The sequence below is a fragment of the Capsicum annuum genome, chromosome 4 (assembly GCF_002878395.1).
Source record: "Capsicum annuum cultivar UCD-10X-F1 chromosome 4, UCD10Xv1.1, whole genome shotgun sequence".
NCBI classification, from domain to species: domain Eukaryota; kingdom Viridiplantae; phylum Streptophyta; class Magnoliopsida; order Solanales; family Solanaceae; genus Capsicum; species Capsicum annuum.
Window position 1 is genome coordinate 86,581,255 of NC_061114.1, and position 14,653 is coordinate 86,595,907.

Genomic DNA, 14,653 nt, shown 5'->3' on the forward strand with positions numbered 1-14,653 from the left:
GTCTTCTTTAAAAAGAAATCTCCTTTCTCACAAACAATTTATTTTCCATATAATGTTATAACAGAAATTTTGTTCAAATATTTTTCTCTCAAATGATTTTTCTTATAGCTTAAGGGGCTAGTTTGACTTGGATGAAATAATGTCATTTTTGAATACTAAAGTGCTTTCCATGAAATTTATCTTATTCTTAGAATTAGCCATTTTTATAAAGTCAGTCACCGTCTATTGGTCAATTGTTTTTACGAACGCTTCTTGAGTGCAAGCTTTTCAAGGCGTTACCAGAATTTTTACTTATTTTTTTTCTAATTTTAAGGGTTTGTTTTGTTTTCAAATATTTAAAATATTTTTTAAGTTTTTACTTGATACTTTATATAGAAAATCAAGTGGTAACTCAGTGATTTCTTAATTTTTTTTTCATTTTTTAAGTCTCAAAATAATTTTTGTTTTTAAAACCATTTTCATTATAATAATTAAGTTCCTTTTTTTAATAAACTAGACAAGTTCAGGTTGTCTTGATAGATAGAACCAGAATGAAGAAAACGCAAGTAATATAAAACAATAACTTCATATTTGAACATGTTGTCCACTGCTGCAAACAATAAAAATTTTAAAAGTGATTTTTATTTGAAAATTTTAAAATGAATATAGTATTATAGACTTTTAGGTTGTGGGCTTTTTTTGACCTTTTGTAGAATATTAATTTGGACTCGTGGCCGATGGAGTATAGACTATGGTCAGTTAACAATAATTTGGTATTCGGTAAATACCAAATACCAAATGGTAGTAATTTCTTTTACCAATTCCGAACCCAAATACCGTAATTTTAAAATTTTACTCCCAATTACCATATCAAATACTGAATTACCAAATACTGAATACCAAATTCTTCGATTCGGTTCGGTAATTTGGTTTCTGGTATTTTATGCCCAGCCCTAATCCCCAAGTTATACCACGTAAAAATTGGCCATTTTGGTCACAATTAAGGTGATTATAAGTTCAAGAAATGTTAGAATTTAAATATACATAAGACAGAATAAAAGTGTAAATCGTGTTAAATATTTAAGATGCACTTAAATATTCTCTAAAACACACTGAAAACATAGGATAAACAACAACATCCCCGTGTAAAGCCATGAAGTAGTTGTCCGACAATGTTATCACTTTCATTAGTTAAAGCTTAGATAGATCTTGAATGATGTCTAGAACGGGATAAAACAACATTGGTCCAGTTATATGGATTCTAATTTTTTAAGAGTTACATAATTTCTGCCTATCATAAAAATTTTATAATTTAATAATATTGATAGGAAAAAAATATCAAATGCATTCTAAAGTTATCCTGAGAAATTGATTTCACACATGATTTTTTTTTATTTTTCATCCGATGTTTGGTACCCATTGGGGAAAGTGCTCTCTATCAAGGATCATGAGGAGTAGCCCCATCCGTTGTACCACATTCTTTATAGGCTACCTATCAATCCCCTACACATATTAAAAGTGAATTTATTTCCCCTTTGAAAGGTGGTATGACAAAGAAAATGAATTTGCCTTCTTAAAGGTGCGTGAAAAGATTTTTTTAATTTAAAATAATAAAATTAAACATGTGTTACTATTTTATTTGTTATTATATGACTAAAGTATTCTTCATCTTCTTCTTTAACATATGTTATTGTCATTAGGACAATTAATTATTTCAGATTTTCTTCATAATTTTGATTTATTTATTTGTGGTTGTCACTTCATCTTTAAAACTTTTTTCGCTTTTTCTTATTTTTGGTATATTCTTTAGTAGCCCTTCGTCTTCTTCACTTTGTTCTCGTAGAAAACTCCGACGGAAAGATGCTCTTCATTTAAATTTTGAAAGAGAAGCTTAAAAACAGAAAGTTCAAAAGTAATGAAGAAAATGGGGACTTATATAAAAAATTTATGACTTTTCTCCATAAAATATATTTTTTTGCCCAAACTCCACTGAAGAAAATCATTGAAAAGACGACTCTTACGAAAACCTGCAAAATCTCTGCATAAAACTCATGATTGCTTTGTCCATAATCATCAAAAATTCATCGAAGAACACGACTACTTCCCTAAAAAATTTACTATTCTGTGCACACAAATGATCACAATTATTATGGATGGATTTTAGTCGTTAATTAGGATTAATTAATGTAAAAATATGATTAAAAGGAAAAATTATGAAAGAAAAAAGAACAAGAATTAAAAAAATAGTAGACTTCTAACATAATATTAATATGACAATAATGAAGCAATGCGTGCAAAACACTTATGCGAGAAGCTTGATTTTAACATTTTGAGGTGGTAATATATTTATTGGACAATAAAATTTTCAAGAACGAAAATAATAATAGAGACAAGAAAATATTACAACAATCAATTTATTGATTTCAATATGTGAGTGTAACAATCTCTATTAATCCTCTGATTTGTCTTTTCAAATATAAATTCAAGGGCTTAAAGCTTGATCTTGAATTTGAACTTGATTTGTTGATTTGAGGGACTTGACCATGACTTGTGCTTGAATTCAAGAGTTTTTGAGCTTGTTCTTGAATATTGCGGTCTTGATCTTGAATTTCGATGAACTTTATTTGAATGCCTGAGCTTTTTAGGGAAATTGTATTGTTTGATCCACGAGCTTTCTCTTGCTTCTTGTTAGAGTTTTGAGGGTCCCTCGTTCTAAATTATGAGACCCCTATTTATAGTTGTGGAAAAGGAAGAGTCATGATGAAGATGGATTTTCTTTGACTAATCAAATTCAAGTGACGTGGTGCTTTTTATGGGCTTTGATTTTATTAGGCCTGCTACATTATTTTGACATGTGGCATGGTCCATTGGTTCCTTCACTTGAATTGGCATGCCACGTCATTTAACACGTGACGTTTATTTAGGCCTGTAGAATATGACAATATCTTGGCCTTAGCAAAGTGGGCTTATCATTTGTAACCCAAATCAATGGGCTAGCCCAATAAAAAAATGGACTTTAATTAAATCCATATGTGTTTGGACTTAAATAATTAATTCAATTATATTAATCCGCAATATTTATTTTGGTCTAATATATTTTGAATTTAATATAATCTAAATTTTGTACGGGTTTAAATCTTCAAAAATGCATCGCCCACAAATGCCCCCTACTTCAAGACTTGTCGAGACATTTAATATTTTGGAGACTAGTCTTGAAGTATGATTATTTAAACATGTTTCCTTCATGCTTCAACGATTTTCATACATATGAATACCTCATTCAAAAAAACTAAAGTCAAACCATATTGATATTGCCTCTCAAAACTCTCTTATTTTTTTTCACGAATCTCTATACTTGAGACCCGTTAGTAAGGCATGATATCCAATTTCAAACAGATTTTGGAAAACTTTTCCATTGCCTTACTTAATCAGGAATAAAACTCTTCCGATTTGAACTTAAATTGGAGAAATGAAGAACCTCCAATTTGAATTTGTATGGGAGAAGGAAACAACCTCCAATTTGAATTTTGTATAAGAGAAGAAAATCAACCTCCAATGTGAATTTGTATGGGAGAAGAAGATAACCTCCAATTTGATTTTGTATGGGAGAAGGAAACAATCTTCAATTTGAATTTGTATGTGAGAGGGAAACAATCTCCAATTTGAATTTGGAAATAGAAGTTATTCCAATCTGAACTTATATTGGAGAAGGAAACATCCATCCTACAACTCTATAAAAGAAGGTAGTTTTTCCACTTTCTCAATATCAATTTTGGGGTTTTCAAGCCATCAACAATATTAAGGTAATTTCTTTCCCTCCTACTTTTCTCTTATTTTCGTTATTTTTTTCAGCACGACATTTTTGTGGTGAAAAATTCATATCTAATTGTAGGAATATTGAAATCATGAATCGTTTGATATTCCAGAAACTAGACTTCGAGATCTATAACATATCAAAAATTTAGTTTTAAATTCCTTCAATACAATTCTCGATAATTTTTTGAAGTTAGCCCAGAATTTTATCATGCTGAAAATTTTAGATCTACGTGTCTTTACTAAAACTTTCATATCTTGAAGTGGGAAGGATGAAATCACATGCTGCTTGATTATTGTGAAACTAAACACAAAGATCTATAACATATCCAAAATTTATAATTTAATAAAATCAAGATATTTCTAGCTGTTATCCGAAATTAACATCGAGTTTTGATGCATCAACAATTCAGATTTATGCAACATCACAAAAAAAATTATATCTCAATTATGATCTGTTTGATCCTATAGATACCGAAAACATGCATGTATAACATATCCAAAATTTGGATTTTAACACTTTTGGATTGTTCTAGATGATTTTTTGAAGTCGATCTTTATATGTTGTCCGATAAAGAATTCCAAATTTGCACTACCTCACCAAATAATTTATATCTTGATGTGGGACCATCACCATCAAAGGGAGTTTTGATTGCTTCAAACTCAATTTTGAGGGCTTTATTCTCATCAAGGCATCTTGTCTCAATCCAAGTTGGTGATATATAACTTTTAAGATCACAGAGCTCTGACAGTAACATTCTTTCTATTTGTGTTTTTTTACTTTCTTTCTTGTTCCCCCTCCTCTTTTTGCAGGGTTGAAGCAAATAGAAATATGAAACAATTGGCCGGCTTAAGGTGGCAAGAGTTTAACTTCGCCTCTGTCACCTTAAGACCGAAAGACTTATGTAATAATTGGCTGGCTTAAGGTGGAGAGAGTTTAACTTCGCCTCTGTCACCTTAAAACCGAAAGGCTTATGCGATAATTGGCCGACTTAAGGAGGCGAGAGTTTAACTTCGCCTCTGTCACCTTAAGACTGAAAGACTTTGCTTGAAGAGTGTGGACACCGGCTTAAGGTGCGAGATTTTAACTTTGCCTCCGTCAACTTAAGACCGAAAGACTTTGCTTGAAGATGGAATGATTTTCTTTAAGTATGGGCCCTTTACTAATGCATTTATTCAATGGTCTTCTTTAAGTATGGGCCCTTTACTAATGCATTTATGTAATAGTCTTCTCTAAGTATGGACCCTTTCATAGATGCACTTATGCAATGATCTTCTTTAAGTACGGGCCCTTTACTAATGCATTTATGCAATGATCTTCTTTAAGTATGGGCCTGTTACTAATGCATTTATGCAATGGTCTTCTCTAAGTATGAGCCCTTTTATCGATGCATATATGCAACGGTCTTCTTTAAGTATGGGCTCTTTTCACCGATGCACTTATGCAATGGTCTTCTTTAAGTATGGGCCCTTTTAAGGATAAACTTAAGGTGCAAAGAGACAAATCTTGTCCACCTTAAGTCATGGAAATTTTAATATACTTTAAGGATAAACTCGTTAGAGGCCAGCTTAAGGTGCAAAGGGACAAATCTTGACCACCTTAAGGCATGGAAATTTCGATATCCTTTTAAGGATAAACCCGTGACAGGCCAACTTAAGGTGCAAATGGACAAATTTTGTCCACCTTAAGGCATGAAAATTTTGAGATCCTTTTAAGAATAAACCCGTGAGGGGCCAGTTTAAGGTGCAAAGGGACAAATTTTGTCCACCTTAAGGCATGGAAATTTTTAGGTCCTTTTAAGGATAAACCCGCGAGAGGCCTTGATTTGAAGACTTGGAAATTTTGTCAACTTTCACTCCTAAATTTGGCATTTTAAGCAGTTCAACTTCCAAATTTGGGAATTTTGGAGACTTCATCTTATGTGAATGAAGCTCATATTTCATTGGAGTTTGCCCCCATTGAGCCACCAATACGTAGAGTGAGTCCGAAATTTAATTAGAATATTTTCATACTTGGTATCGATATGATAGATACTGCAGGAACATATTTTTTTTGACACTCATGCAACTGAACTCAGAATGAAATTCCAAGCACCTACATACCTCAATGAAGAGGATCAAGTCACAACGTAGTTCTAGGTGAGTGTTTTTTGTGTGTGTGTCCTAACTTTGCCTAGGCCACCTCTTTTGAGGTTTTCAATCTAGTGAACTTTCATTTTTTTTTAGTCATACACAGTTTATACTCTTGCGAGCCAGGAGTGGACATGCAGTTTATACTCGTGCCTTAAGGAGTGTACATGTAGTTTATACTCGTGCCATAAAAAGTGTACATGCAGTTTATACTCGTGTCTTAAGGAGTGTACATGCAGTTTATACTCGTGCCTTAAGGAGTGTACATGTAGCTTATACTCGTGCCTTAAGGAGTGTACATGCAACTTATACTCGTTCCTTAAGGAGTGTACGTGCAGTTTATACTCGTGCCTTAAGAAGTGTACATGCAGTTTATACTCGTGCCTTAAGGAGTGTACATGCAGTTTATACTCGTACCTTAAGGAGTGTCATCTTTCTTCAAGGATAGTACTTCTTCAAGAACTTGGCATTGATGGGGCCAACCCTCACTCCATCTGCATTGACAAATTTGTAAGCACCATTTGAATATGTCTCTTGTACGATATATGGTGCATCCCACTTTGTGGTGAATTTGCCCCCAGACTTATGAGAAGTGATAATGGGCCTTCTTACTACAAGAACTTGATCTCCAACTTGGAAGCACCTCAAGCAAACCCTTCTATTGAAAGAACGAGATAACCAGGCTTGATAACATTTAAGATTTTATTGAGCCTCCAGCCTCTTCTCATCAAGAGCTTCTAACTCCGCAAAATGCAACTTAGCATTTTCTTCATCAATGATCCCTTCTTGAATAGTCAGTCTCAAAGAAGGTATTTGACGCTTAAGTGGTAGGACTGCTTCAACTCCAAAAGCAAGTGAGTATGGGGTTGCTTGCGTCGGCGTACGGTAAGTTATCCTATACGCCTATAAAGCTTCGTCCATTCGCTCATGACAGTCTTATTTGGATTTAGAGACGACTTTCTTCAACAAGTTACATAAAGTATTATTGAAGGTTTCAGCTAGACCGTTGGCGGCAACATGGTACATTGAAGACTTGCGTTGCTTGAAGCCAAAGAGATCAAAAATCTTATTCATCAGTTTGTTGTCAAATGGCTTGCCATTATTAGTTATTATATATTGAGAGATTCCAAAGCGGTAGACGATATTCACTCGGATGAAGTTTGCAACATTTTCTTTCTTTACTTCCTTAAGAGCAACAGCTTCGGCCCACTTTGAGAAGTAATCTGTCGAGGTCAAGATGTATAAGTGTCCACCAGAAAATTTTGGTAATGGACCAACAACATCCATTCCCTAAGCATTGAACGGGCAAGATGATACAGATAGGTGTAGTACTTCAGGAGGTTGATGAATGAAATTCGCATGGAATTGACAAGCTTTACATCTTCTAGCATATCCAAGCAATCTTTCACCATTGTTGGCCAATAGTATCCCATCTTTTTAATGTGAAAATGAAGCTTCGGTCCAGATTGATGTGATCCATACACTCTCGAGTGTGCTTATTTCAAAGCTTGAATTGCTTCTTCCTTTCCTAGACATCGTAAGAGTACTCCTTCAAATGATCTTATGTACAGTTTATCCTTATAGTAAAGGAAGCGAGGTGCACGACAACGAATGTCTTTTCTTCTCCTTGGTTCCTTTGGAAGTATCCCATAACATAATTAATCAATGATAAGTTGTCGCCAATCTTCTTTTTTCAACTTCAGATACGACAACAAGGTATTCAACTTTATTTTCTTCATCTTCAGTTGCTGGCGGTACTTCCCATTCTTGGGCGGATAGTGACTTGCGTCTGATTTGGAAAAGTCAGGGTTGAGGCCAAAGCAGCTAGGGCATCAGCTTGCTTATTTTCTTTCCATGGCATATGTTGGAGGGTTACTTCTCCAAGCCACCCCATCAACTTCTGTGCATAATTATGATGTGGTCATAGCTCAAGATTTTTGACTTCATAGCTTTTCAAAAACTTCTTGATCACTAACTGAAAGTCACCAAAGACTTGTAATTGCAGTTGTTTCATGTCAAATGCCATCTCAAGTCCACGTATTAAAACTTGATATTTAGCAATATTATTAGAGCAATGATTTGTTAGGGTAAAAGAGTATGGGATGACCTCTTCTTGTGGAGTTACGAACACCACACCGACAATAGCTCTATCTCGATGTGCGACACCATCAAAGTACATCTTTCATGGGGGTCTTGCTTCAATAACTATTACATCTTCATCAGGAAGTTCATCGCTCAGTTCCCAATCATCAGGTATCGGGTGGTCCGCTAAGAAGTCAGCCAATGCTTGTCCCTTTACATCCTTTTGGGGAACGTACACAATCTTAAACTGCTGAAATTAGAGGTACCATCTTGCAAGTCGATCACTAAAGACTGGTTTTAACATTACAGACTTGATGGAATTTGGCCTAGACACAAGACGGACAACATGAGCTTGAAAGTAGTGTTTCATCTTTTGAATTGAGAAGGTCAATGCCAAACATAACTTTTTAAATGGAGAATACTTTAGCTCGTTCGGCGTCATCATTCTGCTCAAACAATAAAGAGAGTTTTCTTTGCCTTCACTATTCTATTGAGCTAGTAGTGCTCTAACTGACCTTTCTTGTGTCGCGATGTAGAGTATGAATGGTTTTCCAGGTATGGGTGCCGCAAGGACTGGTGGCTTCATTAAGTATGATTTAATACTCTCAAAGGCATTAATACAAGATTGGTCCCATTCAAAGAGAGTATCCTTCTTCATGAGACGACTAAATGGTTGACATTTCCCGGTCAGGTTTGAGATGAACCTCCTTAATATGCTAGACTTCCTTGAAGGTTTTTTAACTCATGAATATTTTGAGGCTCGGGCATCTTTAAAATTGCATCGACCTTGGCTTGATCGATTTCAATTCCTCGGTATCGCACAATGAAGCCAAGAAACTTTCCATAAGTAACTCCAAAGGCATACTTCAATGGATTCATCCTAAGTTGATATCTTCAAAGTAACTCGAATACCATTCTTAGGTCTTTTAAGTGGTCGTCTCTCTTTCTTGACTTCACCACTAAATCATCCACGTAGCATTCAACATTTTTATGGAGCAGGTCATCAAAGATGTTCTGCACAGCCCTTTGATAAGTGGCGCCAACGTTTTTCAAACTAAAAAGTATCACCTTATAGCAATAAATACATTTGGGCGTATGGAATGCAACGAGTTCTTTATCCTTTAGCGCCATATAAATTTGATTATAGCCGGATGAACCATCCATGAAGGACATTGCCTCATAACCAGTGGTGACATCAATCATCAACTCTGGTATGGGGATTGGAAAGTCATCCTTAGGGCAAACGTTATTGAGATCCCAAAAGTTGACACAAACTCGAATTTGGCCATTCTTCTTCTGCACTGGAACAATACTTGAAATCCATGTGGGATATTTGAATTCACGAATAAAGCCAGCTTTAATGAGTTTGTTAACTTTATTCTCAATCAAAGGAACTAACTCTGGCCTAAAGTGTCTCTGGACTTGCTTAATAGGACGGGCACCATTCTTGACCGCCAACTGATGGACTGCTACTTTTGGATCTAAGTTAGACATTTCCTTATAGCTCCAAGTGAAGATATCCATATATTCCTTGAGTATGTCCATATAAGCAATTTTCTTCTCAATTTCTAAAAATGCACTCAGGTAAGTTGGTCTTAGGTCTTCATTGGTTCCAAGATTAACTTTCTTCAAAGGATCTATTATAGACTTTATTCCTTCTTCTAGTTGTGATGGATCATCTCCAGTATCTTCCTCCTCTTGAGGATCATCATCGTTGATGGATATATGATAACACCAAAAAACATCTTCTATCTCTTTATCAACCTTCATTTGAGATGAGACATCTTTCTTGTTCTAGGTCATAACATGATATGAGGAGCCAACACTCTCTCCATCTTCTTCACATTGCTTGGTATAAACCACAGTATGCGCATTTGCTTTTAGCACCTTGTTGCATAAAACTACCAGTTCCGTCTGTCTCTTTATTCTAAAAGGAATCAAACTTTGGAAGTCCTTCTGTATTTTAAGTGAAGAGTGTATCATCATGCTTTGACGACTTCTCTCACGTTTGTTGTTTTTCTTCTTATTTAGAAGTCCCAACCTTTCAAACACAAAAGTTCTTGCAGTTGATTCTCCAAGTCAGTCAAAGACAGAAGGCCTTTTGTTAGATGCAGTAGACTCTTCTTCTACAGTGATGTAGCTACTAACTGTCCTTATTATGGAGATGCGAATTGAAGGTGGCTTTGTGTATCCTAGGCCTTCACGTGCCTTCCTGGTTGTACCTTTCAATGAAAGTTTGCCCAACCTTGATGGCTCATTAGGATTGTATCCAGCTTTTATAAATAGCTTGTATGCATTGTTGGGTCGAAGCTTTCTTTCGTACGCTTCATAGGGAGTGTCATATCTTGTGGCAAATTTTGAGCCACAAACTCTTTAAGTAGTCTTGAGGATGGATTTATTGCATCAATCTTCCTGATAGGTAAAGTTAGCCCCTTCAGCACATTATCTTGGGAATACAATGGGTGATCTTTCTCTTTTTTTACCTTCGATACGTAGCAAAAAACAGGAGTTGCCTTTTTTTCGTATGAGCAACACTTTCTTTATTTGAAGTGGAGAGAGGCTTCTTGGTGGCGACTTTTTCGATAGTCATAACGAACTTCTTAGATGTAAGATCATCATACTTGGTCTTGGTGACATCTTCAACCCTTTTCTCATTCACAACATAATTCTTTAAGTAGAATTTTGCATCGGCAAAATGTGACTCAACTTCAGTGAATAGCTTATCATCAGCTACTATCTTTCTTTCCACTCCACCTTCGAGGAACTTCAAGCATTTATAATAGAAGGACGAGATAATTTTGTCTCGTGCACCCAAGGCCTACCCAACAATATATTATATGAAGTTTTGGCATCAATCACATACATCAATGCATTTGATTGAAAATCATACATACGAATCCACAACTTGATAGATCCCATGGCCCTATGGCCCCATTGGTTGAAGCCTTGGATTATTATATGACTCTCATCCAGTTCATCAGTAGTGATGCCAAGTTCCTTCATCATGTAGATAGGCAGGATGTTGACTCCAGATCCCTCATCTATCAAGATTCTATTGATCTTCTTTCCTAGAATTTGACCTATCATGTATATGGGATGGTTATGTAGGGCCTCACTAAGCAGAAGATCGTTATTTGTGAATGTGGTTTTTGTATCACATATATGTGCCTCTTCGTTAAGAGTTTCAGCAAGCTTTTCGGAAGGTAAAGGACTTCCATAGGTAGATTCTCACCCTTTTCCCTCTCTTTTGCAATATTAAAATGCCTCAAGGTTGACTCGAGCAGTCTTCGCACAAAACCAACTTGGTAAGAATTCCTCCAACGTTACTGGACACCATGGTTTTTGAAGGTGAAGCTCTGTGACGGTCGTTCTTTTTAGAAGTGCAACCAGCTTCTGTTTCCTTGGTTTCTTCACCATTCTCCTTCTGGTTGGCTGCTCAGCCGACTCCTTTCGCAAACTTGTCCTCCTGTATCTGCACCTGGTCACCGGAGTCCAACCTTCATCATCGTCTTTGTCAACTGAAGACCGGTCAGGCTCTAATATTTTCTCATTATGCTTTTCGACACATATTTGGACTAGATTGAGCGAGCCAAATGTGATAGATATTTGATGAGAACTGGTAGTCTCATCGTCGAAGAAGATCTTCTTTTCCCTTGCCAGTTGCATGACTTTATTTTTAAAGACAAAACACTTTTTCAGAGGGTGACTTATGAGCCTATGATATTTGCAATAATTATGGTCATTGGTCCTCCCAGCTTCGTTGGAATGCTTCATCTCTGGGAGTTCAATGAGCTTATGCTCAAGGAGTTCATAAAAAATCTCAACAACATCAGAATCAAGGAAGGGATATTCCTTTTCTTGTATCTCATTTAAATTTTTTTTATTTGGACGTGCTCCAGAAGTTGTCTTCACATTTTACTTATTGCTCACCTTTGTGGTGACTTTTACAAAAGACACATCAACATTCATGGACTCCTTGTTATCATTTTTGGGGACAAACTTGCCCCATCTTTTGGGGTCTTGTTTATTCTTTCACCTTCGAGGGCCATGGATAGGCGTTGATCCTTTTTCAGCGAAAAACATGCTCAACTCCATATCGTGAGCACGGGTAGCTAGATCTTCAAAGGATTTAGGCTTAATGCCTTGCAAGATATAGAGAAGTTCCTAGTGCATTCCTTGGACGCACATCTCTATTGCAGAAGCTTCGCTGAGCCTATCTTTGGAGTTTAGGCTAGCATTTCTTCATCGATTAATGAAGTCAATGACTGGTTCATCCTTTCTTTGCTGAGTATTCATGAGCTTTACCATGTTAACTATATGCCTTGTTCTATAAAAGTGATTTAGGAACTCGTGCTCCAATTGCTCCTAGTTATCGATGAAATTAGGCTCAAGGTTCGTATACCAAGCAAAGGCGTTTCCCTTTAGGAAACGAACAAACTTTTTGACAAGATAGTCACCATAAGTTCCACCATAATTACATGTCTCAACAAAGTGTGCGACATATTGTCTTGGGTTCTCTTTGCCCTTAAATTGTTGAAATTTGGGCGGTTGATAGCCGACAGACATTTGGCTATTAATACTTGCCGTGTAAGGCTTGGCATAAGCAAGGGAAGACTTAACGACAACATCATACTTGTCTTTGAGGGTCCCTTCAATGAATTCTCTCAATTGCCCAATCGGGATCATTCCCTCATAAGAAATTTGCACCTCTTTAATCGATGGTGTTTGTTTCATAGGATTTTCTATCTTATGAACCTCTGGAGATTTTCCAAGTGCATGGCTATACTCTCTATCTATCAGACCTTCCACCCTATCCACTATCTTATCAATTCGAGCATCTTGATTCTGAACATATTTGGTTAGGCCATCATTTGCCTTTGCCAAATTCACTAGCTGCTCCTCCGTAGACGAGGCATCAGTTGCCATCGCTTGCATAATCACTAGAGATGTTGGAGAGTAGCACGGATTATCGCATAAGTTGATCTTTCAAGTGCTTAACTTATGCGGTGTAGTCGAAGATGATGAGTTGTTTGAATGATCATCGCTCTTTGCGACAGAGTATTTGGAACCGGAATGCTCAAGTAGAGCTAGAGTCTTCTTAAGAGATTCCGCCACATTGCTTCCTCCTTCCGAAGCACTTGCATTGGACTTCTTTCCTTTTAGGATTGAAGAAAAAAATTTGAAGTTGGTGCGGACGACACTGAATGTGTTTGTTGTCTTAGCAAGCCTGCCTTGCTTCTTGTGACAGCTACTAAGCTTCCGAAAGTAACACCCGGGATGTTTTCTACTTCAGCAGAGAACTTTGAGTCAACAGCCTTGGAAGCAATTGATTGAGAGTTGACCTTCTTGGAAGTCATTTCAGTATTGTTGAACTTTATAGTTGGAAAAGTTGATATGAAAGGTAGAGACTATCCTACTGGGCGTGCCAATTTGTTTGCAACATAATTTAATTCATGGAAAATAAACTTCAACCACAAATAAAAATATGAAGAAACAACAATTTTATTGATAAACGATGTGGGTACAAATCTGTTCCTCCCTTTATTCTTCTCTCATGATTTTCTCCTTAATTCGAGGGCCGTCAATGATGTATTTCCCAAACGTTGAAATTTTTGGATTTGAGATCCACAAAAGAGGATTTGTGGATCTTCTTGATGTATTTGACTATCAAAAAAAGAAGATTTTGATCCTTTTGTGATATTGCATGAGTTTATGGAATTATTGAGAGATATTTGATTTATTTATGAATATCTCATGAATTTGTGGAGATGCCTCTTTAAATGGATATTTGCCCACTTTATATAGGCGTAATTTAGGGTTTAAAGTAGAGTAGCTACCAAACTAAATTTAGGATAAATAGCCCCAAGAACTCTAACCAAAATTGAACTCTTTTTGTAGAGTCCACAAAATTTCAATGTCTACAAATACCCCTACTTCAAGACTTGTCGGAGTGTAGATTTGATGAAACTCAAAAACGAGTCTTGAAGTACCGCTTCCATCTTTATGATCCTGCGGCTACAGATTTGCATATTTAATTTATGAGAGAAGAGATGAAGGGTAGATTTGGTCCTACCGGGTGTGCCAAAATTTGTTGGACAATAAAATTTTTAAGATCGAAAATAATAATCGAGACAAGAAAATATTGCAACAATCAATTTATTGATTTTAATATGTGAGTGTTATAATCTCTATTAATCCCCTGATTCGCCTTTTCAAATATAAATTCAAGGGCTTAAAGCTTGATCTTGAATTTGAACTTGATTTGTTGATTTGAGGGACTTAATCTTGACTTGTGCTTGAATTCAAGGGCTTTTAAGGTTGTTCTTAATATTGCGATCTTGATCTTGAATTTCGACGAACTTGATTTGAATGCTTGAGCTTTTTAGAGAAATTGCGGCGTTTGATCTACGAGCTTTCTCTTGTTTCTTGTTAGAGTTCTGGGGGTCCCTCTTTCTAAATTATGAGACCGCTATTTATAGTTGTGAAAAAGAAAGAGTCCTGATGAAAATGGACTTCCTTTGACCAATCAAATTCAAGTAACGTGTCGCCTTTTATGGGTTTTGATTTTATTGGGCCTGCTGCATTATTTTGACATGTGACATGGTCCTATTGGCTCCTTCACTTGACTTGACATGCCACGTCATTTGAC